Raw genomic sequence first — 26,307 nt, forward strand, 5'->3', positions numbered from 1 at the left:
AACAGGGTAAACAAACTGGAATGGAAAGATCAAATGGGAAGGCAGAGTGGAGAGAGAGCCAAGAGTGGGGGGGGGTGATACTTGGAGGGAAAGCTAAAACTAAGGACCATTTTAGAGGTCATATGGAAACTCAATACAGTAGAAACCGCCCCCCCTCTCTCTATCTATCTCTATCTCTGGGGGGGGGGGTAAAATTGCCAAATAACAGGGGAGATAGATAGAGCCCTAACTGGACATCTTTTGTCATCAAATGAAGCTTCCAGTATTGGGAATAGATTGCATATAATTAAGTTGTTGGCTAAGGAAGTACCATGGAAACACCCAAACAACCTAGGCTAGTGCTAAGAATGTAGGTAGCTCTCCACAAACTGATGATAAGGACCTATTGCTGAAAACACCCACAGAACTCATTTAACATGCAGAAGTAAAGCTGGTGTCTACTCAGAGCCTTCATCCCTATGGACTAGTAGTCATGATACTAGAAGATATTCTGCATGCTACTAAAGAAGAAAGGTAAACACCAACACTACTACAATCCCTTCACTCTACAAGCCTCCAAGATATATTGCTACAATCCTTGAACTGAAAGGGAGAGCAGATTCATGCCCATTTTTGTCCTTCCTTCTTGTGTTAGGCCTCAAATAATGTAATTAATTTATCTTGAAAATTGTTGTAGTATATTATTCTTTTCTTAGTCATTTGGATCCATTGCAACATTAAAAAAAAACTGAATGGCTCAAGCATTTCCTTATAAACTAAAATTTAGTGTGACTAGACAAAGACTTGGGAAAGTTCAGTGTCACCATCAGGGTATCAAGACTTTCCTACCTTTTCAATCCTTGGATGCAGGCCTTTATCATGTCATGTGGACTGGCTTCTGTGAATTTGAGTGCAGGCCGGTGATTCAAACCACAAATCTGAAAAAAAAAAAACAAAGGGCCAGATTATGGTACACTAGTTACAATAGCTAGAAAGTGTAACCAGACTCACTGTTCATTAACAAAAGAGGGATTTTTAAAAATGTGTTACATATATGCAAATGTACAATAAATTTTTTACTTAGCTGTAAAAAAAGTGAAATTATAACATTTTTAGCAAACCTACAAATACAATCTCCTTTTCTCACACACATTGTCTACACTATACACACATGCATGTTGGGAGGAGCATGCATGCTGTGGGATAATGCTCCTGTACCCTGTAAAGATTTGTCACTCTTATTAGTTTAATAAAATGCTGATTGACCAGAAGTCAGACAGGAGGTATAGGTGGGATAACCAAACTAGAAGATTTCTGGGAAGAGGAAAGACTCAATCTGCAGTCACCACCCAGATACAGAGGAAGCAAGATGGGAATGTTGTGCTTAGTAAGGTATCAAGCTATATGGCTAAGCATATATAAGAATTCTTTGCTAACTTAAGTTATAAGAGCTAGTTAGGAATATGTCTAAATTGTTGGGCAAGAAGTATTGCCATTAAAACAACTTTTTGTGATTATTCAGGTCTGGGTAGCTAGGAAATAAAAGCACAGTCTCCATATGTACATGTAGGCTATGAAACTAGAAAGGAAACATTGAGAAAGGAAGACATGTTTCTAAGGGAGGAGAAAAAGCAAGAAAAATGGAAAGAGTAATGGAGTATGCTTGACATGAAAGCAAGAGGGCTACCAGTTGGAGGAGAATACCAGGAACAGAGGTGGGCAAATGGATGATAACCAGGAGGGTGAAGAATTAGAACAAAGAATTTATGAAAATATCATATTGACATCCATTATTCTGTGTGTTTCAGATTCTAAAGCAAGAAAGGCAATGAACAATCTAGGCCTGTCAAGGGTTATAAAGTGAGGCCTCTCTATAATTTATTTTTTAAATAAGGAATGAAGAAAAGGCATTCTTGGTCATATACATAGGTTGAAACCACCATGAGCCACAAGAGATTGTGTGTCAATAAAGCAAAAGGCAAAACAAACAGTTTTATTTATTTCATACTTCCCCACACATACAGCAGCTGATCTGAAAAAGAACTGGATTCTCAGAATTGCTGACCGGCCACACAGCTAGTGTGAAATACAGAGATTCAAACACACTTTAGATCTCAAGATTGTAGTTTTTGCAGGTATCAACCTTTTAAAAATGAAGGAACTGTGTTTTGGGAATGTTCTTCTCTACACATGTGTACATGTTGCCTTTTTCAGTACAGATACTGTACTCTGCTTTCTTCATGTTTCTGAAATTATAGCAAAACCATTTCCCCTTGTGTGTGTGTGTGTGTGCATTCTTCAGAGTTCATTGCCACAATTTGTATGTGATACTTGCTCTTAGAAATTCTAAAAGCATTTGTCTAATATTGGGAATATGTATTCTTTGTAGTTATCTTTCTGATAGTCATAAAGGTAGTCAATTCTTTCTTTTCTCTCTTTCTATTTGTTTCCTTCATCCCCCATCATTTTTCAACAATTTTATAGGCAATCTCTGAATAGATAGCCGAGACAATCTCAAATTTTCATTGTTCTTTATCCACTGAACTCTGGAGGACTAAGATTGCAGATGTGCACCCTACACTTAGCTTGCTATTAGTGTCCTTAGATCCACAGTAATTGGAACACCCCTTCAACTTTTGCCCTTCTTTCAGTTTTCCTCTGCACTAGGCTCACTCACCAATGTAGAAATTACCATTGTCTTACTGAAATATCTCAGAAATTTTCTGAATTGTCGGGAAATAAGAGCAAAACAGAATGTAACCAGAATTAGTAAGTGCATTTGTGTTTTGTTTCCCTGACAATATTTCACCATAAAGATTCCCAGAAAGCAAAACAGTGGATCCTTAGGCTTTTGGGGGGAAAAAGAAGAACTTTGGAGTTGCCCAAGAAATTTCTGTGGTTCTGTAAATAAATGAGAAAATGCCTTCTTTGAAGATCCTTCTAAAATAAGGGCATTCAATTGTTATTTGTGGATATTTCTTTGCACACATATGTGCATGTGTATGTATAGGCAAGGAATTTGTATTAAGTTACTCTCTGCCTTTTTTGAGACAAGGATTCTTATTGAACTTGGTTCTCACTGACAGGCTAGGTTGACTGGTCATCAAGTAACAGGGATTCTCTTGTCTCTGCTTTGCATCATTGGAATTATAGGTGCCTTCTGAAATTTCCTTTGTGACCCACTACATGAGGGTAAGACTCACATCCCTATGCTATGTTTCCTGACAGACCTTTAGCCACTGAAACATCTCCCCAACTTCAGCAGTGTCTTTTTGAAAGTTATGTGACAATTTTTAAAAATTCATCATGTTCATTCTTTCTTGAAGTAAATAATCCAAAGAGAACCTTCTATCATGACAGATGGCATCTACTATGGTGATAACAGCCACAGGAGCTAGAAACAATGATCTTTGCAAAATGTCATATGACAAAATGAACAGAAATGCATATTTAGGTGGACAATTCTGATACCTCTATTCTACAAAATATACTACTCTACAATTATTTAAATGGGCTTCTACATTCATAGCAAGCTTGTTAATCTTCCTTCTCCTGTATTATATTGTGCAGATAGACACTGATTTTTACATGTCAAACTACCTGGATACCACATCTAGGAATGTATGTCAGAGAAAGTAGGGACAACATTTGTTTATATATGCCTATAAAATATTACATCCAGGCTGCTAGGGTAAAATATTGAGATATCATAATAGTGACTTTCTGTCATAATTATTTTGTAGAAAAATGTCTCATTTCAGAGCTTTCTGGAAATCAACAGTAAATCTGAGCGAGACCAATGACTACAGTATGGATACACATTTGCCTGGGTTTGATCACCTGTCTGACAATTTCCAGTTATCATACTTAAGAAAAGAAGCTTTCTCAACCTGGTGGAAATGAGAGGAGTCCAGAGAGATTTGCACCACCAGCCTTCTGGCAAACATCATTTCCATTGACTTTCTCTTTGTAATAAGTGAGTAAAATGAGACTTTTGAGAAAATAATGTGAACACCATAGAAAGAAATATTAACCTAAAGACTCACAAAGAACATGATTTGGGAGTCCCCTCTTTGTGCTGTGATTACCATTAATGAATAAAGAAACTGCTTTAGAGCAATAGCAAGGCATAACTTAGGTAGGCAGGGAAAGCTAGACTGAATGATGGGAGAAAGAAGGTTGGAGTGAGGGAGATGCCATGGTGCCACTGTCAGAGATAGACATGCTGAAACTTTACTGGTAGGCCATGACTTTGTGATATACAGATTAATGGAAATGGGTTAAATTAACGTAAGAGTTAACCAATAAGAAGATAGAGCTAATGGGCCAAGCAATGATTTAATTAATACAATTTCTGTGTGATTATTTTGGGTCTAAGCTAGCCAGGTAACTGGGAACTAACAATCTGCCTTGACAACAAATTGGCACCAGCGTGGCTATCTAAATCCACATAAAACATGAGAGGCCTTGGAAAGGAATTCTAGACACAAAAGTACAGAGTTTAACACAGCTTCCTACTGTTTGCTGGCAGTGTGCCACAGCTTCTTTAAGAGAAGTTTTCTTGTTTCAGTGGTAGCAAAATACAAAAAGCTGAACCATTTTTGAAATGCCAGCTTTCTCGGCCATGCTGCTAATCAACCTCTGGCTCTTTTAGGAGACAGAGCAATTGGATGGGGTATGTGAGAAGCATGCTATGGTTTGCTTAATGTCAATGTGAATTGGCTGTGTGCCTGGAAGTGGGGTGGTGTGTGTGGCTCTCGGAAGCAACAAGCAGTTCTGCCATGTTGGAATGGGTACAGCAAGCAGAAAGTACCATATGTAGCCTAGTAATATCACAGCATAGATTCCTAATTACTTAGCATTTTAAGTAGTACTTCTGGTCAGAAAACAATTACAGATATGCAATAAAGAAAATTTCAGAAATAGAGACCAATAAATCAGTCACAGTGTTAAATAAATGTATTTAGACTTGGGAGAGAGAAGAAAAAGAATATAAACAGTTATTAAAGAGACAGAGTACAGACAGTCATAGATTAAAAGGAGTAAACAAAGAATAAGCCATGTAAAGATGGAAAATTCACAGAGAGTCTGGATTATGTATATTATTGTGTTTTCTTTGAATTTTTTGACTGTGAAGGAGTTAAGTACAGAGATACATTTCATTGTATGGACTGCTGTGTTAAACCAATATAAAGGTATCTTGATTCCAAAATATGAGTCTAAGGATATGTTGCGTTGGAAAAGAGGATTTTCTTTTGTTTTCACTGAAGGTGAGAACCTATGGATTGTTTCTAAACCAATATAATTTGATGGAACAAGACCCCCTGAAAAGTTGCTGTAAATACCCCAACAAAGAAAATACTTCACCCAATAACAGCAGGAAGAAGTTGGGAGAAACCACACCCATTTTCTCAAATACTGTCTATAAATGTTTGTTCACATTTAAAGTGGGATATGCTATAGAGATGATTAATTTGTTTTGGTATAGATCTTGCTTTATTAATACAAACTTAGAGTAAATTTTGTTACATGTATATCTGATTTTGATTAAGTTATTGTGTTTGTATATTTCATTTAAAAATGTAATGTATATTTAAGAAATATAAGTTAATAGATGCTTATCTATAATAGTTATTCTTGTAGTCATGTTAGTTAAATTTTCTAGATATATAGAGATATATTTCAGTTAGATCGGTATTACTCAAATCTTTCAGAGACCTTCAGAATATGGTATTTAAAATGTTTTAATAACTTAGAACTTTTCATGACAATAAGGCATATCTGCTCCTGGCAGCGCCAAGCTACTTCAAGAGGAAAATCAGCATCAAAAAGGCTCTGTTTAGAGTTGGTTAGTGATTTGAGCAAGAAACTTCTCCTGCCTGGACTGCTGAACTGGACATGAAGGACGCACAGAGAAATTACTACTGAACTTGCCTAAAGGTGTGATGATCCTTTGGGGTTCCTGCTTCATGAAAAAAATCTGCTAGACCTTCTTCAGGACATAGAAAAGTGTGATGGAAAAGCTGCCAGCTTAGGTGGAATTGTCTTTAAAATTTCCTGCTTTGTGAAAAGTCTACTGGAGACTATGGGCCTGTGTACGAAAGGTAGCCGCCCTAATTCAACAGAAGAACTTTGGGTGACTGTCTAGGCAGTGAGATGTCTCTGTTAGTTCTAGAGTTTTGGAAGTTGCTTACAATGCACTTCCTGTTTACTTAGGTAATATCATATCCTTCTGGAGACTTTGATGGACATGAAGAATTTATAGTTATAGTTTTTCCTAGTTATGATAAAAGATAAAGTCTGTAATTCTTGTTTGATACTTGTTTTGTTAAATGTAATTTTACTATTGTAAAGTTAAAACCTTCCTTTTTATTTAAACAGAAAAGCAAAGATGATGTGAAAGTCCCCTCTGTGTGCTGTGATTACCATTAATGAATAAAGAAACTGCTTTGGACCAATAGCAAGGCAGAGTGTATGTAGGCAAGGAAAGCTAGACTGAATGCTGGGAGAAAGAAGAGTGGAATGACGGAGATGCCAAGGAGCTGCTTCTGGAGATAGATGTGCTGAAACTTTTCTGGTTGGCTACAACTTTGTGGTGATATACAAAACAATAGAAATAGGTTAAATTAATGTAAGTGTTAACCAGTAAGAAGCTAGAGCTAATGGGCCAAACAGTGATTTAATTAGTGCAGTTTCTGTGTGATTATTTCAGGTCTAAGATAGCCAGGTGGCCAAGAACCAACAAGTTGCCTCTCTAATAAGAACAGATTTCTAAAGCAGATATACTGAAACAAACAAGATCTCGGTATACACAATAGTATAAATGTGTGCATCAGTTTCTTTATGGTTAAGACAAAATATATAACAAAATGTGCTTAAGAAAGCCAGTGGTGGTGGGAAAAACCCTGACAACTGGATCACTTTTTATGATGCAGGGAAAGATGAATGTAATTTCTAATCTCACGTTCTCATTCATTCCCCCAAAGGAAGTCTGGGACCTCTGTCACTGGTATGGTGCTACCCATACTCAGGGTGGTTGAGTTAAACATTTCTGGAATCATCTTCATATGTATTTTCAGAGTTAGGCCTTCACTGTGACTTCAAATCCAGCCAAGTTGAAGATGAAAATTCCTATTATACCATAGTAAATAAAGTAAGGAAATTCACTTATATGGAAATCAGATTTGAGAAAAAACAGAAAAACATATGCAGTGAAAATGAATGGAGAATAGTGCCCTCACCACACACACACACACACACACACACACACACTCACACACACACACACACACACACACAAGAAATCCAGTTGAAAAGCATGGAAATTGGAAGCAAGATTTAAGTGGAAATAAACATTCTTGAAAAAATACACAGTCAGAACCAGAAAGACAAATATAATATCTACTCACACATAAGCAGCTTTTAGATATAAAACAAAGAAACACCAACTTACAAATCACAATTCCAGAGAACCTAGACAACAAAGAGAACCCTAAAAGAGACATACATAAATCTAATCTGCATGGGAAGTAGAAAAAGATAAGATCTCCTGAGTAAATTGAGAGATTAGGGATCATAGGGGAGGGTAGAAGAAAATGGAGAAGGAAGGGAGGGGAGCAGAGAAATATAAATAACTCAATACAATCAATTTTAAAATCAAAAAAGAGAATATACAGTCACAATAACAAGAAAAATAATGGCATGAAACATGGCTGCTTCATGTCTGAAAGTAATGAGAAAAAAAAAAAAACAAAGTGATTTAGAATTCTGACAGACCAGACAAGAGTTAAATGCAAGAATCATAGATATTCCTCGGAGCAGGCTAGAAAAAATATTACAAAAGCTGTGAGTGAAAAGAAGGCCCGATGCAATGAACTACACCTTGGGCTAGAATTGACCTGAGGTAACAAATTCCACAAGAGTGGGACTGAACAATCTACCTAGGCCAGAGTGGGCCTGAGAAAGAAAGCTTCACAGAAGTGGAAGCCTACCCAATTCCTGGACATTGGCAGACCAGGATCGAGCCTGCCACCTAGTCCAGAGTAGACCTGAGACAGGAAACTCCACAGGAACAGGGGAGCAACAGCTGAGTGAGTGAGCCAGAGCCAGAGACCTCTAGGGTCCAGATGGGAATCTGGGACCTTCAAGGGAGTAGACCTAAGCCAGGAACCCTACGGGTCTTGGCGTGAGCCTAAGACTTCTGAGGAACTAGGCCTGAGCCAAGTCCCCTGTGGTTCTGGGACTGAATCTGGGACCACCAAGGGAGTATGTATGAACCACATATTTCTGCAGGTCCAGGCATGGGTCTGGGACCTCAGAGGAAGTAGGCTTGATCCAGATCCTCTGTGATCCTCGGCCCAAGCATAGGAACTCCAAGGGAGTAGACCAGAGTCAGAGACCTTTGCAGGATTAATTCCAAGCCAGGGATCCATATCAGGATTTACAGAAACAGGTCAAATCCAACAACCTAGGCTAAAGCAAGCCTGAGACAGCAAAATCTAAGGGAGTGGAGCAAGGCCTAGGAACACTGAACAACCTTCAGGAAAACAGAGTGACCAAAGGGGTCACTAGAACTGTGGAACTAACTGTACCATGAGGAACAAGCATCTGAGCCTTTGATTTACTGGCACCTAGAAGATTAAACAACACAATCACTGATAGCCCCAAACACACCTATTAGAGGAAAAGATGAGTAGAAAAGGTAAGAACACACACAACACCACAAAGAGCAACACAACACCAGTAAAACCTAAAGACCCTACAACAGCAACACTTTAACAAACAAATATAGATGAAGGAGAAGAAAATAACCTACAAAATAACTTCAAGAGAATGTTTGTAACTCTTAAAGAGGAAATGAGACATTCCCTCAAAGAAATGAAGAAAAAAACAAACAAAAAATTGGAAGAAATCAGCAAATTCCTTAAAGAAAACCAAGAAAAAGCAATCAAACATATGAAAGAAACTATTCAAGACTTGGAAACTGAAATAGAGACAATAAGGAAAACACAAGCTGAGGGAATTATAGAAACACAAATCATGAGGAAGTGATCAGGAACCACAAATGCAAGCATGAAAAGCAGAATACAAGAGATGGATGAACCTTAAGCACTAAAGATACAATATAGGAAATAGACTCACCAGTCAAAGAAAACATTAAATCTAACAAAAACTAAATCCAAAATGTCCAGAAAATATTGGACACCATGAAAAGGCCAAACCTTGAAAAAGTTCAATTCAAATGCACAGAAAATACATTTAACAAAATCAAACTTTAACAAAATTTAACAGAAAGAAACTTTCCCAACCTAAAGAAAGACATGCTTATGAAGATATAAGAACCTTACAGAACACCAAATAGACTGGATCCAAAAGAAAAGTTCCCTTAATACATAATAATCATAACACACAAAGTAAAGAAAAAATATTAAGAGCTGCAAAGGAAAAAAGGCCAAGTAACATGCAAAGGCAGACCTATCAGAATTGCACCTGACTTTTCATTGGAGACAATGAAAGCCAGAAGGTCATGGTCAAGCGTTATGCAGACATTAAGAGAACATGGATCCCAGCCCAGACTACTATACTGAGCAAAAATTTTATTCACCATAGAAGAACAAAACAAGATATTCCATGACAAAACAAAATTTAACCAATACCTACCCACAAACCCAGCCCTACGCAAAATACTAGAAGGAAAACTCCAACCCAAGGAAGTTGACTACATCAACAAAAATACAGAAAATTGATGGTCATATCAGCAAATCCCAAAGAAGGGAAAATCTCACAAATTAACATCACCAACAATGAAAACTAAATTAGCAGGACTTAGCAATCGCTAGTGTAATGGAAAAATTAAAAATTGCTGTAGGATCCCCAGTGGCAGCAGGCAGCAGAAATGCTGTAGATCCCAAGTGGTGACAGCAGGCCATGTGGTGGCAGGCAGCAGGCCCTGATAGCAGCCAGTCCCAGGCAGAGATGGCTTCCAGTACCCGACTGGTGGCTTGTCCCAGGCAGGGAGACACGCAGTGGCAGGCAAGAGACACGGATAGGCACAACATGCAGAATGAGGTTGGATATTTATTTAGTGAGGTTGGATATTTATTTAGTGGTTATGGAAGGGAGGGGAGAATGGGAGAAGAGCAGAGAGGGAGAGAGAGAGAGAGAGAGAGAGAATGGAGAGACAGAAGCTGCCTCTCCAAGAGGGAGACAGAAAGGAGAGAGAAACTAAGGCTACAAGCAGAAAGGAAGATCTGCCTGCCTCAGTGGATGGGGAGGGAGTAGGAGTCTGTCTCTTAAAGTGACAGACCAACCATTACATTCCCATCTCTTTTTTATAAAATGGCAGGAGGTTAGGCACCGCAGGTTAAAGGAATTGAGGCAGCAGATTCTTAAGACTTCTTCCTGCTTATTTGTGGGTGTTGTCTTTGGGGAAAACCTGAGATGGCTGGGAGCTGGTCACATTCTGGCATAGTTGATCTCTTTCCTCCTGTCCAGTGTTTGTGGTATGGAAATGTCTTATGTTTCTTACAACTGTTTAAGGTATTGACAGAACAGAGGACAAAGATAAATTAAGGAAAAAAATTAGGACCAGGGAATTGAGGGGGATGTATATGACCTGTTTGAGGTGGATCCTTCAATTTGGCTCCCTAGAACTCACAAGAATTCTTTGGGTTTGTGAAAGCAGAAGTTTTAGACATATACATTGTATAAAGATGTAGCATATTTATGTCAGAATGACTGTGACAAATATTTTTGCACAATGAAAAGTATTTTAAGACTACGGAAGGTACAATGAGAGAAGTTTGATAACTTGTATTTGTCCTCACACCTTTTTAACTTTCAGGTCTTGTATTTGTATTTTATTGAAATTTGTTTGATGAGGTTATCCTTTTAAACTGACAAAACCTCTCAGCTTTCAAACTGCAGCAGAGATCTTTGAGAAGGATAAAATTTTACTTGAGTTACTGAATAAAAAATGACAGATAACGTACTTGATTGACACCCAGAGCTATCCTTCAGGGTCCTCCATGGTCACGAAGGGTTGCATTTGACTTTTGTTGCTTAGCACCGAGCCTGCCAGCCAAAATGGCAGCAGTTACATGTTGTATGGAAAAGCCACAACTTTTGAGCTGTAGGGATTTTAAGCTTAATAACTGGGGGATAAGGCAGGGTATACTTCAGTAAAGATGGGAGAACTTGGTAACCTGACCTGACTATCAGTTAAGATGGTGGTAAGGTCACCCATGTAACAGAGTTACCACTGGGGAACCAGGCAGGGTGTACCACAATAAAGATGGTGAAACTTGGTCAACTGACCTGGCTCTCAGCCAAGATAGCAGTGAAATCTCATGACCCCAGTCAAAATGGCAGCTGTCACATCTTGCATGGAAAAGCAACTCAGGTAAGATGGCAGTGAAGTCACATGTTGTATGGAAAAGCCACAATTTTTGAGCTGCAGAGATTTTAAGGTTAATAATAAGAGAGACCTAGAGGTGTTGTCTCTCCTGTCACTAAGCCACCATGCCAGAAGTTGCAGCAGGGAGCAAAGGACTAGAACTGAAAAAAGCCACACCATGCCACTAGCCACGGTGGGGAGCAAAAGGTTGGAAATGAAAAAAGCCACCTCATGGATCTGACCAATCTTGTTGGCAGTAGTGGCAGGGACAGTTTGAGAAAACTCCTTCCATTTGCCTGTGGGCTTCACACTGGTGGAGTGAGGGTAAGAGCTGAAGAAGTACGGCATTAAGGCATGGAGTTTTGGATCCTCTGAAAGGCTTCCATCTCAGGGGGGACAGACATGGATGGCTTGCTACTCACAGGTGAAATTGTGAGATCCTGAAAAATGGCAACACCACAAGGCCTATAACGGAATGTCTCCCCCATAGGTGGGGTACATATGTGACCTGTGACCGGGTGTCCCCTGACCCCGGGTGAGGTGCTTTGGCCTGGCTGGATTAGATCAGGGTGATTCAGAAACCAGAGAGGTCAGAAGCTGCACCAAACAGCCTTTTATGGTGAGGGGAAGAAAAAGAAAAGAAATGGGAAAAAAAGAGAAAGAAGAATCTCAGGGACCCTGGGCCCCCAGTCGAATGCCCCCAGTGCTAGCATGGGCAGACTGATCCCAGGTCAGTCCAAACACAATTTTAGCTAAGAGAAGCAACTATAGCAGAATGGGGGAAGCTCAACAATTGAAGCCAGTGGTGTGACTAGAAATCACGCTGTAGAAATCTCACTCAGGCATATGGAACACCTGGTTGTGGGAAAAAAAAAAATACCTGGTTCAGGATCCTAACCCTGGGAGAGGAGTTGAGAGTGGGAGAACTTCCCAAGTCTTGCGGCACCAATGTAATGGAAAAATTAAAAGTTGCTCCAGGATACCCAGCATCAGCAGGCAGCAGAAATGTTGTAGGTCCCCAAGTGGTGGTTGCTGGCCATGTGGTGGCAGGCAGCAGGCCCTAAGAACAGCCAGTCCCAGGCAGAGATGGGTGCCAGTCCCTAAGTGGTGGCTGGTCCCAGGCAGGGAGACAGGTGGTGACGAGCAAGAGACGGAGACATGGATAGGCACGACATGCAGAATGAGGTTGGATATTTATTTAATGGTTATGAAAAGGAGGAGAACAGAGCAGAAAGGGAGGAGAGAGAGAAAGGGGGGGGGGGGGAGAAGGGAGATACAGAAGCTGCCTCTCCAAGAGGGAGACAGAAATGAGAGAGAGACTAAGGCTGCAAGCAGGAAGGAAGACCTGTCTGCCTCAGTAGATGGGGGAGTGAGTGGGCATGGCTTGTCTCTTAAAGAGACAGAACAACCATTACAACTAGTCATTAATATCCCTTAATATAAATGGACTCATTTATTAATTGTTTCTGTCAGTGTCTGTGATACTAGGGTTATATTTAGGAAGTGGTCTCCTATGCCAATATATTCAAGTGTACTTCCCAATTTCTCATCTATAAGGTTCAGTGTGGCTGTCTTTATGTTGAGGTCTTTGATTCATTTGTGCTTGAGTTTTGTGCATGGTAATAGATATGGATCTATTTTAATTCTTCTACATGTTGATATGCAGCTATGCCAGCACCATTTGTTAAAAATACTTTCTTTTTTCATTTGATTTTTTTTTGTTTCTTTGTAAAAAAATAATCAGGTGTTCAAAGATCTGTAGATTGATATGCAGGTCTTCTATTTGATTCCCTTGGTCCCCCTGTCTGTTCTTATGCCAATGCCAGGCTGTTTTCAGTACTGTAGCTCTGTAGTGCAGTTTGAAATAATGGATTGTGATGCCTCCAGAAGTTCCTTTATTGTACATTATTGTTTGACTATCCTGTTTTTTTTTTTTTTTTTTTTTTTTTTGCTTTTTCATATGAAGTTGAGTATCATTCTTTCGAGTTCTGTAAAGAATTTTGCTGGGAATTTGATAGGCATTGTATTGAGCCTGGAGATTGCTTTTGGTAAGATTGCCATTTTTACTATGTTAATTCTACCTACCCAAGAGCATATGAGATCTCTCCAGTTACTAGTGTCTTCTTCAATTTCTTTCTTTAAATATTTAAAGTTCTTGTCGTACAGGTCTTCCACTTGCTTGATCAGAGTTACTCTGAGATATTTCAAGCTATTTGTGGCTATTTTGAAGGGTGATGGTTCTCTGATTTCTTTCTCAGCCCATTTGTCATCTGTGAAAAGGAGATCTGATTTTTTGAGTTAATTTTGTATTCTGCAACATTACTGAAAGTGATATGCAGAAATTCATTGGTAGAATTTTTGGGATTGCTTATGTAAACTATCATATTATCAGCAAATAGTGAGACTTTGACTTCTCTTTTGATTTCTATTTCCTTGATATCAATCTTTGTCTTATTGCTCTAGCTAGCACCTCAAGAACAATATTGAATACATATGGAGAGATTGAACAACCTTATCTTGTTGCTGATTTCATTGAGATCACTGTGAGTTTCTCTCCATTTAGTTTGATGTTGACTGTTGAGTTGCTCTACATTGCCTTTTTATGTTTAGGTGTGTTCCTTGTATCCCTGCTCTCTCCAAGACCTTTATCATGAAGGGATGCTATATTTTGTCAAAGGCTTTTCCAGCATCTAATTAGATAATCATGTGCTTTCTATTTTTCAGTTTGTTTATATCTTGCATTACATTTACAGATTTTCATATGTTGAACCATCTCTGCCTCACTGGAATGAAACTAACTTGATCATGGTTGATAATGTTTCTGAAATGTTTTTGGATTTGATTTGCCAGTATTTTATTGACTATTTTTGCATCAGTGTTCATGAGTGAGATTGGTCTGTTATCTTCATGTGGTTTTGGTATCAGCGCAATTGAAGCCTCATAAAAAGAGTTTGACAATGTTCTTTTCATTTCTATTGTGTGAAATAATTTGAGGAGTTTTAATATTGGTTCTTCTTTGAAAATCTTGTAGAATTATGAGGTGAAACCATCTAGTTCTGGGCTATTTTTGGTTTGGAGACTGTTGTTGACTGTTTCTATTTCTTTAGCAGTTATAGGTCTACTTAATTTGTTTATCTGGTATTGATTTAATTTTGGTAAGTTGTGTTTATTGAAAAAGTCCATTTCCTTTAAATTTTCCAATTTTGTGGAGCACAGGTTTTTGAAATATGATCTAATGATCTTCTGGATTTCTTCTGTGTCTGTTGTTATGTCCCCATTCTTTATGATTTTGTTAGTTCGGATATTCTCTCTCTGCATTTTGGTTAGTTTGTGTAAAGACTTGTCTATTTTGTTGATTTTATTGAAGAAACAACTCTTTGTCTCATTGATTCTGTGTATTATTTCCTTTGTTCCCATTTTGCTGATTTGGTTTCTCAATTTGATTTTTTTTGCGGTCCAGTTATCCTAGATGAGTTTGTTTCTTTTGTCTGAAGTTTTCAAATGTTCTGTTAATTCACTAGTGTTGGATTTTTCCAACTTCTTTATGTAGGCAATTAGTGCTATGAACTTTCCTCTTAACACTGCTTTCATTGTGTCCCACAAATTTGGGTATGTTGTGTGGTCATTTTCGTTGAATTTTAGGAAGTCTTAAATTTCTTTATTTCTTCTTTGACCCTTTGATGATTCAGGTGAACAACATTTAATTTTTATGTGTTTGTGTGTTTGTGGGCTTTCTGGAATTAGTGTTGCTGTTGAATTCTAATTTTAAGTCATGGTGATCAAATAAGATTCATGGAGTTATTCCATTTTTTTAAAATATCTTGATGTTTGTTTTGTTACCTAGTATGTGGTCAATTTTTGAGATGATTCTATGAGGTGCTGAAAAGAAGGTATATTCTTTTTTGTTTAGATGGAATGTTCTATAGATATTTGTTAAGTCCATTTGAGTCATAACATCTATTAGTTCCCTTATTTCTCTGTTAATTTTTTTGTCTGACAGACCCATCCAGTGTTGAGAATGGAGTATTAAAGTCTCCTACTCTTAGTGTGTGGTGTTTAATGCAAACACATACATTTTACGTAGTCTCTGAAATCCAAATCAATACTACAAAGAAGAAGGGAGACAGCAAATGAGGAATGATCAGAGACAAAGCAAAATAGCCAAATAATTCTGATTACAAGAATTTAATGTCTATATACTTTGAGACAAATTTTTTCATAGTGATATATGAGAAAAATTCTTCATTTTCCTGGAAAAGTGATCATAAAAACCTCAACTCTTAACTGCATATATTCTGTTTTCTTCTACTACAAGCCTAAATAGAACTGTTGAAAAATTTTAGAAAAACTCAGAAACAGATGAAACATTTTATTCTAAGCCAATTTGATGTTTTTAATGAAGGCAGCATAAAAAGCATCAGTACAACAAAAGGGCCTTATTGAAAAACTGGGGTTAGCAAATCATTTGAAATCTTTCATTTATAATGTGACTTCATTTTGAACTCTAATATAGTTAATGTTTAGTAATGGAATTTGGTCATTTAATTTTAAGAATTCTTCTGTTGGCCATTTTGATCAAGCACTGTATCTTCTGTCAGTTTAATCTTTGTCACAACAGCAGGAGTCAACACAGCATGATAGCATTGTGGAAAATTTAAAGAACAATAAACATTTTCAATCATACCTGAAGCCAGAAGGAACCTATTCCAGGGAAGTCTCCCAAAGTTAAGTTTCTTATAAAATATTTTAATAATATATTCAAGCTAATGCTATTGCATTAAGGTCAAATGTATGATACCAAGTGCTCCAGATGCTGCGCCACACAACCTGTAAGAATATGACTGGCCACAGTGGTATAGCACCCACAGCCTGTAAGAGTGTGACTGGACACTGGACACACTGATGCAGCATCGATAACCTGTAAGAGTATGACTGGACACACTGATACAGCACCCACAGTCTGTAAGCATGTGATTGGACACTGGACACATTGATACAGCACCCACAGCCTGTAAGAGTGTTGACTGGATATACTGATGCAGCACCCACAGCCTGTAAGCATGTGACTGAACACACAAAACACTTAGAAATTCCCATTTTCTGATCATATGAGACAGTGATTATTTTTATTTAATAATTTCAAATTTTCTTCTATGATCAAATGTTTTCTATAATATGTGTTTCAAATGTGTGTGCATTAGCTTCTTGTATGCTAATACATCATAGTGTACATGTGGAGGTCAGAGAACAACTCAACAATATTCTACTCTGTCTTCCATGTGGATGCTGAGGATGGAAGAAATGTTGCCAGTCTTGGCAGAAGTACCTTTACTCATCTCATTGGCCCATATGCTTTCTTTATACTCAGAAGTTAGTTACCAAACTGTGGAGAAAAATTTTCTGTACTTAAATAACTTTTAAAAGATGCTGCATTAGATACTTTCTTATCATTGAGAAAATGGTTAAGCAAATAACTTCAGAACATAGACTGATTGTGTTACTGTCTTCAGATTTCATGGTCACTCTACTTCTTTGCTTTTGACCTGACAATGGTGAAGAAAAACTGTCAGATGGGGCAAAATGTTACCACTCAAGGTGGAGAGGAGGCAGAGTGACAGGTAGGGGCCCAAGAAAAGATATAACAAGATACACCCTTTAGTGGTGACACATGACAAGACCTCTGATTTACTTTCTGCAACTGGGCCACACATCCTACCAAACCACTACTTCAGAATTCTTCAACGGCTTAATTATTTCATGAAGTTAATGGTCATGACCCAGTCACATCTCTGTAGGTCATCAGCTAGAGAGCAAGCCTTTAGTTCATGAGCATTTGTAAGTGATTCTTCACATTCCACAATTATTAAATGAGAAAAGGTACTTTTAATGTTTAAAAATATTGTCAGGAATACTAAGTATAGAACACACTGAGTATATTTTGAAATTATATTAGAAATTATAATTTGCAACATTTTTATCATTAAAACATTTTACTCAAAGTAATTTCTCAGGAAAAATGGAAACTCCTAGCATGTTTTGTTTAATTTGAAAAGTTGATCACTAGTAATCAGTTGTAAGGAATATAATTTTCAGTGTTTGGGGTAAAATTGTTTCTGGTTACAAATTAAGTTCAGCAGATTTCATCTAATAGGTGAATACTGCTTATTATAATTGATGGCTGTTTAGTGAGAGCACTTTCACAACCAATACTAATCCTGTGGGAATTTTGTAAGTGAGATTCTAAGAATACTTGTGAGTTTAAGTAAGTAGATGAGCAGAGGGAAGGATTCTTGTTGTTCACTGCTCTTTAATTGTTTGAACACCTTAGGAATTATATACTAAGATGTGTGGTGGTCTATCATTTAAATTATATTCTTCTACGATATGATGAATAAATTATGTCTTCCTTCAGTTTTGCTAGAAATAAAATTTGGTAACTGCCTGATCTGTAATGACGGCTGTTACCACTAGATTTAACCAATTTCTTAGTACTTGAAAAGCACATAAAATATATATTTTATAAAAAAGAGGATTATTATTAATTATATCACTATTCTTTCAATAAAAGTTAACTTTGTTTAACATAGAAAATGGCAATAAGAAATAGAATTTTTACAATGCTAACGTCCTTACTGACTTACAATTTTACAGTAGCATATACATGATTTATCACATGTATAACATATATTCCTAGTCATCAGGGCTCCATCAAATGATGAATGTATCATAAGTGTTGTAGTACTACAGGCCCACATGAGTTAAAATAAAATAGCTCTATACTTGCAAAATAGATTTTTAGCAACAAAAATAAGGAAATGCTTGTACAAAGTACATTTGGATAATTGTTTTAGAATGTGCTATGTGAGAGAATGGTGGTAAGTGGCCAGAATCCATTGATGCAAGATCTTCAAAATAAGCAAGCAAAGTCAGAATGGAAGAAGAGTTAGGATGGATGATGACCTGGGCTTATCAAGGATGACAAATAGTGCTTTTTACACAACTCTAAAAATATCTTAAAACCCAAAAAACTATCCATGTTTTCTTCTTCAAACTTGGCATGGATCCCAAGGCTTTGTACATGTTAGATAAATACTATATCATTGAACCACATTCCTAGTCCCAGTCTATGCACTTTATTATATTTTTTTGTATTTTAATGCCTTTCTTTATTAAGGGAGAAAACTCATGGAACAGAAACGGGTGTTCAACCTCAGGTATGGAGTACAGGAAGCAGAGAGAGAGCTGAGTAGGATATGAGCTTTTCAGGAACCCAAAGGTCATGCCCCAACCTGGTCCAGTCTCCCAAAGGCCATTTGCTGAAAGAGGTTCCCCTTCACACCATTATCTTCCCCATAGTGTTGTCATGGCAACAGTGTAACACACAAACCTTGAGGCCCGAGACAACATACAGGCAGCCTCAGTTCTGTGGTGTGTGAAAAGTCTCCGGAGCAAACTAGCTTATATTTAAGCTCTGGAGTCTTTACTGACTTTCAGAACTACTGTCTTTAGAATATATTACTTATGCACTACAAAAAATAGCACAATCAAAGCACCATTTCCTCTACTTACTCAAAAGAATTAAGTCATGCAATGGTACTAAAGAATTTAGTACACAGTAGGTACTCAGTGAAGGCAATATGCAAAGTCAGACATTAAAATGTACCATTCTCTGTCTCACAATGTGTGTTACATAAAGTTTTCTACCTTACAGTCCTTTGTTTATATGTTATGGCTTCTGGTTTTATGTTTTCTATGGGTTTCCTGTGGGTGTGAACATGGGTGTTTCTGTGTCTTTTTGTGTCTGCTGTGCTTTTTCTTTGACTCTTTTCCTTCTGTTTGTTGTTTTTGTCCTATTCTGATTGTTTTATACTATTATATTATATTATTATGCTTTAGATGCTGTTTCTTTCTCTCACAAAGGCAGAAAAGGGGTATATCCTAGTGGGAGGGGAGGTGGGGAGAACCTGGAGGAATCAGGGGAGGAGAAATCATAATTAGAACATAATGTATGAAAAGAGTTTCTATTTTAACTAAAATAAAAGTGTACTTCCATAGGAAAAAAATAAAGTACTACTAGATGTTTTAGAAAGATTTTTTTTATCTGAAATGTATCTTGCTTTTATTTTCTCATGTTTTAAACATGATAGTCTTCTTTGTAAAACATTTATCCATTTCTATAAAAAAGTTGCTTAAAGGATCTTTAGATCTTTAGAACTAGCCTGGGGGGGGGAAATCTAAATTTCTCTTCTAAATATCCTTCCTACATTTTTTTAATTTTTTTGTTTTGTTTTTTATTATTAATTTAAAAAATTTCTACTTCCTCCCCTCCTCCCAATACCCTACCACTCCCCCCACTCCCTCTCCTCCTCCCTCTCCAGTCTTAAGAGCAGTCAGGGTTTCCTGCCCTGTGGGAAGTTCAAGTTCCTCCCCCTCCCTCCAGGTCTAGGAAGCTGAGCATCCAAACAGACTAGGATCCCAAAAAGCCAGTAAATGTAGACAAAACAAGTCCCAGTGCCATTATCAATGGCTTCTCATACAGCCCCCATGTCAGCCACATTCAGAGAATCTGGTTTGATCACATGCTTGTTCAGTCCCAGTCCAGCTGGGACTTCTTGATCCTTCATAGGAATATCGTTCTTTAGTTTGGGAAAGTTTTCTTCTATAATTTTGTTGAATATATTTTCTGGGCCTTTGAGCTGTAATTCTTCTCCTTCTTCTACCCCTATTATTCTTAGGTTTGGTCTTTTTATTGTGTCCCAGATTTTCTGAATGTTTTGTGATGAGAATTTGTTGGATTTGTTGTTTTCTTTTATCAGGGCATTTATTTTCTCTGTGGTATCTTCAGCATCTGAGATTCTTTCTTCTATCTCTTGGATTCTGTTGGTTATGCTTGTCTCTGTAGTATCTGTTCATTTACCTAGATATTCCATATCCAGCCAGCCCTCGATTTGTGTTTTCTTTATTGCCCTCCATTTCAGTTTTCAATTCTTAAACTGTTTCCTTTTTCTGTTTGATTGTTTTCTCTTGGTTTCCTCGGGTATCTTTTACAGATTTATTCATTTCTTTAAACTTTTTGTCATTCTTCTCATCCATTTCATTAAGGGAGTTTTTTCACCTGCTGTTCAAGGGACTCTATCACTTTCATAATATCAACTTTTTCTACTTCTTCTTGATTATGGTGTTCAAGTCCTCCTGTTGTAAGTCCACTTGGTTCTGGTGTTTTCATGTTGTTTTTCAGATTGTTGGAGGAATTCTTGCCTTGGTGCCTGTCCAATTGCTGTAGTTAAAGTTTGAATGTGATGTGTCCCTCACTCACCTCCAAGGTAATGGTGCTGTTTGAGGAAGCCACTGAAACTTCATGAACAGAGACCTGGGGCCTTGGAGTTGATAACTGACTTTCTTTTAGAGCTGAGCCATTTGCCAATCTGCCAAGATGTGAGGAATCTCTACAAACATTCCTGCCACCACAAACTGAAGGCTCACCCTGCCGTGCCCTCCCTCCAATATGAACCAAAGCAAAGATCCTTACTCTTTTAGATCATTTCTGCCACAGCAGGAAGAAAACTAATGGATGCAGACAGTTAAAGTACTTCTCTTTCATGGTCCACTCAATTTTAAACATTTAAGTACCTAAAGGTACTTCACATATCTAATTTTAAAAACACTCATCAAATACTCTGAAATTAATGTGTCAATTTTTCTAATGATAGCAGCAGATGGCCCATGATAATTGTTTCATTTTTTATTATTTCCTTTACAGTGGTGAGGGATTGAAATTAGGGATTTCTGTGAGGTAGACAAGCCACTGCAATCAAACTATATTACCAACCCAACACTCAATATATCAGAAAATTTGTATAAGTTTTTAGGGAGTATAAATTACATTGTCTTTCATTTATATTTTCTTAATTTGTGTCACTTCTGTAACACTGTTTGTAGCTTTCGGCTGAGGTATCTGGTACCATCATAGTCTTTATGGGGCTCACTTAGAAGTTCCATGTGGTGACTGCAGTGAATGTGTTAGTCCTGCAAAGAGGGTGTTTTCCTTAAGGACATTTCTCTATGTTCTATGTGTTATGATTAGAGGGATCTCAGGATCTCACCAGCTTTGCTTTGGCTTGTGGACCATGTGGTATGACAAACATGGTCTTACACTATTACCAGCCTTTGGAATCATGGGTAGTGTGGTCCATTGCTTTCTTTCCTAAGCTTAGAAAGTTTCCAGTCACTGCAGAAAATATTCCTGAAGGTTTTTGTTTTGTTTTGTTTGTTTGTTATGTGTCACTGTTGTCTCAAATCCTTTACACAAATGTTAACTGTCTTTATCTCCATGCTCCAGGCTTTTGTGTAATGATGGCTGGTGTGGTACAATTGTCTATATTCTGTCAATCATGTTTTAAATAAACGCTGATTGGCCAGCAGTCAGGCAAGAAGTATATGTGGGACAACCAGACAGGAAGTAGAGGTGGGACAATGAGAACATGAGAACTCTGGGAAGGAAGAAGCCCATTCCTTTGCAGTTCTGCCCAGATCATAGAAGAAGCAGGATGTGACCTGCCCCACTGAAAAAGGTACCGAGCCTTGTGTCTAACATAGATAAGGATAATGGGTTATTATATAAGAGCTAACATGAAGCCTGAGCTAATGGGTCAATCAGTTTATAAGTTATGTATACCTCTGTGTAGTTTCTTTGGGAGTTACCAGCTGTGGGAACTGGGCAGGACAGAAACCCCAACAAGCAGCCCAGACCTCATGTTACAGATGGCTGTTTGTTCCTTTTTCCCACTCCTTTCCTTGTGGCAGTCAAAGCTAGCAGAATCATAGGACCAGCATTTTCTCTCTCAGTAACCATGTCCTGTTCCATCTGCTATACTCTGACTCCTGCTCACTTTACACAGTTTTGGTTTCCTAGATCTCAAAAAGAAAAGAATACATCCACTCTACTTTGAGAGAATGCTCCCCAGACTTGTAAGGAACAACTTTTATTATCACTCCCAATTTCTTATTTTCTACTTTTGAGGGGAGACTATGTCCTAGTAATAATAATCTAGATACTTGCTTCTGTCAACACTGAATCTGGAAACTCTGTCCTCCTTCCCACTGACACTCACCTTTCCATTTCTGGGCAACAGATATCCAGCATTACCAAAAGTTACTCAGGTCAGCCTGCAAATAACAATTTGTAACTATTAAAATTACTATTATTATCATCACTATCATTATGATATGTGTGTGTGTGTGTATACTCATGTGTGTCCATATGTGTAACAGTGCATTCATATGAAACTCAGAAGAAAGCATTGGGGTGCAGTAATCCTTTCTGTCTTTTTTTCTACTAATTTTTTTTTACTACTTTTTAAGTAATACCATTCAAAAATTTGACTTCCTCCCCTCCTTTCACTTCCCTCCTGCTCTTCCCCTTTCCCTTCCTCCACCTCCAGTCCTAAGAGAGGGCAGGGTGCCCTGCCCTGTGGGAAGTTCAAGGCCTTCCCTCTCCATCCAGACTTAAGAAGGTATACATACAAATAGAATAGGATTCCCCCCCCCCAAAAAAAAAACCAGTACATCCAGTAGAGACACATCCCACTGCCATTATCATTGGATTCTCAGTCTTCCCCAATTGTCAGCCACATTCAGAGGGTCCAGTTTGATCCCATGTTCGTTTAGTCTCAGTCCAGCTGGCTTGGTGAGCTCCCACTAGCTGAAGCACACTGTCTCAGTGGGTGGACCAACCCCTCGTGGTCCTGACTTCCTTGTTCTTATTCTCTCTCCTTCCGCTTTTCAACTGGACTTGGGAGCTCAGTCCAGCGCTCTGATGTGAGTCTCTGTATCTATCTCCATCTGTCTTAGGATGAAAGTTCTATGGTGATATTCAATAGTCATCAGTCTAACTATGGGACAAGGCCAGTTCACGCACCCTCTGGGTAAAGCCTACTTGATCATAATGAATTATTTTTTTTGATGTGTTCTTAGATTCAGTTGCCAACATTTTATTGAGAATTTTTGCATCAATGTTCATGAGTGAGATTGGTCTGTAATTCTCTTTTATGGTTGAGTCTTTGTGTGGTTTTGATATCAGCATAACTGTAGCTTCATAAAAAGAGTTTGGCAATGATTCTTCTGTTTCTATTATGTGAAACACATTATGGAGTATAGGTATCAGCTCTTCTTGGAAGTTATGGTAAAATTTTGCACTAAAGCCATCTGGCCATGGACTTTTCTTGGTTGGAAGGTTTTTAATGGCAACTTCTATTTCCTCCCGACTTATAGGTCTACTTAAATTGTTCACCTGGTCTTAATTTAATTTTGGTATAATGTATTTATCTAAAAAAAAGTCCATTTCTTTTACATTTTCCATTTTTGTGGCATACAGGCTATTGTAGTAAGACCTAAGGATTCTCTAAGTTTCCCCAGTGTCTGTTGTTATGTCCCCCTTTTCATTTCTGATCTTGTTAATTTGCATGTTCTCTCTCCACCTTTTGATTAGTTTAGATAGGGGTTTGTCAATCTTGTTGATTTTCTCAAAGAACCAGCTCTTTGTTTCATTGATTCTTTGGATTGTTTTCTGTGTTTCTATTATGTTGATTTCAGCCCTCAGTTTGATGATTTCCAGTCTTCTACTTCTCCTGGGAAAGTTTGTTTCTTTTTTTTTCTAGTGTTTTCAGGTGTGCTGTTTAGTCCCTAATGTGAGCTTTCTCCATTTTCCTTATGTGGGTATTTAGTGATATGAATTTTCCTCTTAGCACTGCTTTCATAGTGTCCCATAGGTTTGGCTATGTTGTGTTTTCATTTTCACTGAATTCAAGGAAGACATCAATTTCTTTGTTTATTTCTTCCCTGACCCAGAGGTGGTTAAGAATTTGACTTTTAAGTTTCCATGAATCTGTAGGCTTTCTGGGGGTGGAATTGTTGTTAAATTCTAACTTCATGGTGATCTGATAAGACACAGTTGGTTACTCCAATTTTTTTGTATTTGTGGATGTTAGCTTTGTTACTGAGAATGTGACAAATTTTTGAGAAGATTCCATGAGGTGCTGAGAAGAAGGTCACTCAAATTTCTTGTTTGAGTGGAATGTTATATAGATGTCTGTTAGTCCATTTGATTCATTACATCTGTTAGTTCTCTTATTTCTCTGTGAAGTTTCTGTTATGGTCGACCTGTTCCTTGGTGAGAGGGGAGTGTTGAAATCTCATACTATTAATGTGTGGGGTTTGGTGTGTGATTTGAGTTCTAGTAATGTTTTTTTTTTACATATGTGGGTGCTTTAATATTAGGGGCATAGATATTCAGGATTGAGACTTCATCTTGATGAATTGTTCGTGTTATGAGTATAAAGTGTCCTTCTTCATCTCTTCTGATTGATTTTAATTTGAAATCAATTTTGTTGGATATTAGGATAGCCACACCCACTTATTTCTTAGGTCCATGTGCTTGGAAAACCTTTTCTCAACCCTTTACTCTGAGCAGGTGTCTGTCTTTGATGTTAAAGTGTGTTTCTTGTAAACAGCAGAATGTTGGATCCTGTTTTCGTATCAATTCTCTTAACCTGTGCCTTTTTATAGATAAATTGAGTACATTGATATTAAGTGATATTAATGACTAATGGTTGTTAACTCCAGTTATTTTTTTGGTGGCAATGTTTGTGTGTTTCACTTCTTTGAGTTGTGCTGGTGGAGGGTTGTCAGATGTCTATGCTATTGAGGGTGTTGTTGACTTCCTTGGTTTGAGGTTTTTCTTCTAGTACTTCCTGTAAGGCTAAGTTTGTGGATACATATTGTTTAATTCTCTTTTTGTCGTGGAATATCTTGTTTTCTCTTTCAATGGTAAAAGAAAGCTTTGCTGTGTATAGTAGTTGGACTTCTATCCATGGTCTCTTAGTGTCTGCAGCACATCTATCCAAGACCTTCTGGCTTTCATGGTCTCCATTGAGAAATCAGGTGTAATTCTGATAGGTTTACCTTTATATGTAACATGACCATTTTCCTTTGCAGCTCTTAATATTCTTTCCTTATTCTATAGGTCTTGTGTTTTGATTAATATATGGCGATGGAATTTTTTTCTTGATCCAGTCTATTTTGTTTTCTATAAGATTCTTTTACCTTCATAGGAATATGCTTCTTTAGGTTGGGAAAGTTTTCTTCTATAACTTTGTTGAATATATTTTCTGGGCCTTTGAGCTGAAATTCTTCTCCTTCTTTTATCCCTATTATTCTTAGGTTTGGTCTTTTCATGATTTCCCAAATTTCCTGGGTGTTTTCTGTTAAAATTTGTTGGATTTTCTGTTTTCTTTGAACAATGAGTTCATTTCCTCTCCAGCAACTGAGATTCCTTCTTCTCTCTCTTGTATTCTGTTTGTTATACGTGTCTCTGTAGTACCTGTTCATTTACCCAGATTATATTATAGTCTCTCACAATTCATTTTACAGTTTAACAGGTTTGGATTCACATAGCAAAGTATGCACCCGTACCTCATTGTGAATCACGAGAGTCAAAGTCATACAATGTGATATGATTAGCAGAGTGCTTCAGTGTGGGTAGCCTGTACAACAGCTCAGTGCTATGCAATGGTAATGATCTTATTTAAAACTATTTGTAAGAATACTGAGAAACACTAGGGAACATAGTTAATAAAAAAATAGTGTATTTCATAAAATAAGCCATATTGTGAAGCTTTCAGAGAATATGTGTAGAAAAAGATTCTGATATAGCATTAAATAAACCAAGAAGAACATAAAATTTTGGGGTGTAATGAACTGAATTTTATTTGAAATTGTTAAATAAGTGAATATAAAATTAATAGACTATCTCTGAGAGAGACTCCACATGTGTCTTTTCTCAAACCTATATTTTTATGATTAAAAAATAAAAAAATGTTATTAGATTTTCTGATCATGAAATAGAAAGATTTTCAAAACAAATAAACAATTGTTTA

The 26,307-nt window shown here is 37.4% G+C and overlaps 1 pseudogene; it reads left to right on the plus strand.

Moving 5' to 3' along the window:
• Nucleotides 1-11,342: 11,342 nt before the first annotated feature.
• LOC125412124 (mediator of RNA polymerase II transcription subunit 13-like) overlaps nt 11,343-26,307 on the plus strand; it is a 41,901-nt pseudogene continuing 26,936 nt past the window's right edge.

Source organism: Myodes glareolus, chromosome 20 (genome assembly GCF_982192425.1).
Source record: "Myodes glareolus chromosome 20, mMyoGla1.1, whole genome shotgun sequence".
NCBI lineage: Eukaryota > Metazoa > Chordata > Mammalia > Rodentia > Cricetidae > Myodes > Myodes glareolus.